The sequence below is a fragment of the Octopus bimaculoides genome, chromosome 4 (assembly GCF_001194135.2).
Source record: "Octopus bimaculoides isolate UCB-OBI-ISO-001 chromosome 4, ASM119413v2, whole genome shotgun sequence".
NCBI lineage: Eukaryota > Metazoa > Mollusca > Cephalopoda > Octopoda > Octopodidae > Octopus > Octopus bimaculoides.
In genome coordinates this window covers 110,632,071-110,635,486 of record NC_068984.1, presented here as the reverse complement: position 1 = coordinate 110,635,486, position 3,416 = coordinate 110,632,071, and positions in this window count along the sequence as shown.

Here is a 3,416-nt window from a genome sequence, read left to right as displayed (position 1 = left end):
TATATATATATATATATTATATATATATATATATTTATGTATATATTTTTGTGTTTGTGGATATATATATATATATATATATATATACGTGCATAGCAAACATTCATATCGTGGGTTGGTGTATAAGCATGAACTTAGCTGACTGTGATATCTATCATGATTTTTTTTTCTGATTGCTTATCTCTCTCTGTCAGTCATCCTATCTCACTCACTCTCTCTTCCTCCTCTCTCTTGTTTTCTCACTCTCCCTAACCGTGTCACTACCCATGTATCTGTCTAACTCTCTGACATTATCTATAACCTGTCTGTCTTACTGTCTATATCATCATCTACACATTCACATCTTCATACTCAGGCAAATATACATATGTATATACTCATACACATACATAACTATATACCTGCATATATATATATATATATATGTACACACACACATATATATATATATACATATATGTATACATACATACATATGTGCATGTATATATATATGTATATATGTAAGTTCATATGTATATAAAACCACACATATATATGGATGTATATGTTTATGTGTGGCTATGTAAATTTTATGTTCCTATATTATAGATGAGATATCTATATATCATTCATATAAAAAATGGATATATATATGTACGTGTATGTGTGTGTGTGTGTGTGTGTGTGTGTATGTATACTGGTATGCATGTTTGTAGGAAATAAATAAATGGCATTATTATCATTGATATTACTGTTGTTGATGTTGTTTTAGTTGTTGATTTTATTGTTTTCTTATTTCTTTCTTTGTTCTTTTTTATTTTATTTTATTTTCATGTCTTCACTTTATACTCAATCCTCTCACCCTTGAAAAATAAAAATAATAAAACAAAAAAAAACAGAAAAAGGAGAAAGAAAGCCATAAATTTCAAAATAAAGAAAAAAAAAATGAAAAAGAAAGAAGGAAGAAAAGAAAAGTAGGTATACTGTTAAATGGATGAAAAGATGTATGAAAGGAAAGTGTTAGGAGATGAATGAGGTCTTGGATTTTGTGTCTGTGCATTTAATGTTGAAATGTGTAGTGGTGGTTATTAGAACATACTCCTGTTGTGCCTGTGATATGGTGCTAAGACTTGGCGGCAGTCTGTTAGACATAGTCTACTGGTAGGTCATATTTTCAGCTCTGTGGGGGCCATTGATGGTCAAATAGTTGACTGTGTCTTGTTGGTCTACTTAATCAGCAGCTGAATTAAGGGAATTATTCAAAGAATATTAGGAGCCAAAACGAAAGCAGACAAACCAAAATCTTTACCATTAAGTAGAAGAAAGGAAGCAAAAAGCAAGACAAAAATGCAAAAAAAAAAAAATAAAAGTATAAAAATGACAAAGAATTTGATGAGTCTGCTAGAAGGAAATAAATTATATTGTTTTTTTTTTTTGAAATGTTTTTTTTTTACATAAGCTATCATAGAACTTCAGACTTGTAACAAAGAAATTCAAATTGTAACATTCATTCATTTGTTTATTCATTTTCCAATCATTTTTGTCATGCTAGCATGATTTGAATAAATGCATTTAAATCATGCTAATAGGCATTGTCTTACAGCTGGATGCTCTTCATGTTGCCTACCCTTCTTTGCTTGTTACTAGTAAAAGGTGTCTTATTCTACATGTCCTCGAAGCAGCAAAGCCAAAGGATGCCGTGTTGATTGGGGAAACAACTACAGTTAACTGCCAGTAGCTTAAGGATTTTCAGTGAAGCACAAATGTAAACAAACACAAAACACACATACATCATCATCAAGACCCTATAACTGATGCAGCCAGTTACTGGGGTCAACTCTAGATGACTTTCACAGTCAGCTGTTGTTGCTGGTCTCTGTTCCCTGTCAGAGGGAGAGAGAGAGAGTTATCAAGAACAAGGTTAGCTACGAAGAATGATGTGTGTGTGTGTGTATGTGATAGTACCAGGCAAGTTTTGTCTTTATATCTGTGCAAGGAGAAGTTCCTGTTGGCAAGTGTATTTTTTTTTCTACATGCTGCCTGTCAAAGTTGTTCGTTTTGGCTCTGTGTACAAGATGTAGAGCAACTTTCTGAAGCACTTGTGCTCAAATGAGTCTTGTCATCTCTTTTGGAGATCTGCCATCCTTGATCAAAGAGGATTCAAGGTAGTTGAAGGTATCCACTTTGTGATGTCTTTCTTCATTCAGCATAATATTCGTTGCTGTGTTTTAGTTGTTGAGTGTATGTGCCTGTTCCTGTGCTTGTGTGTATTTATGTATGAATGTCCAGTGGATGGCTGATATAACACCAAGGCTACAGTGTACCAAGCAAAGTAGCCTCAAATGGAAGCAGCAGAATTATCAATAACGTCAATGCCAACACAGGGACACAAGCTAAAATTTGTCAGATCTTGTGAATCCAGATCTAAAATTCGCCTGAACAACCACAGATCTTCTTTCAGGGTCCCAAAAATGTGCAACACAACAACACTTGCAGCGTACGTATGGCCCCTAAAGGACAATCATACGCCTTTTAACATCAGGTGGAAATTATTGAAAACTTGTGGACCCTATCGTAATGGAACAAGACTATATAAATTATGTTTTGCAGAAAGATTTATAATTCTCATGAACTCACATGAGCCAGGAGGCTATCTCGACTCCAGGATGGAAGCCATGGGGAGTTGTTCACATTTTCGGAAATTTTTACTTCAAAATTGGAAAACCTATCTATCAAGCGTAGGAAGACAACTCATCCGGCCATATTTTTAAAGAGGATTATTTCTTGAACTATCACCAGCATTCTTGTGTTTTAAAACAAATATTCTTTGCAGAGAATGGTTACTGTTTAGAGAAATTGAAGAGATGTCTAGTTCACGCTAGATACGAAACCAATAGAAGAATAGTAGTTTTTTCCTCTTTGCCAATTTTCTCTTGGAAACCCTTCTCGTAACTATCAGAGATCAAAAAACTTAAAATGTGGAGAAAAAGATTTTTAATATCTAAACAATTTTTAGTGGGGATGGGGTTTCTCTCTCTAGAGATGAAGTTTAATACTTTGAAAAATTATATTGAAGTATCAATACTTCAATTTAATAGACCTAACCCAAAGAAAATAAATAAAATTGAATAAATATAAAAAGGAAAAATAAACTCTAACAACTTTGTTAAAAACATTGAAATTAAAATGTTTTCTTTGACAATGTTTGGTAATAGTTAACTTAATTTGTAACAAAGACTAATATTTGTCCACATTATCTAATAGAAGATATTTAATTGTAGATATATACGTTGATATATATCTTATTGTAAATATATATATATATATATATATATATATTTACATATATACATACATATATATACATAAATCATACATATATATACATAAATACATACATACATTCATATATATATATGTGTATATATATATAT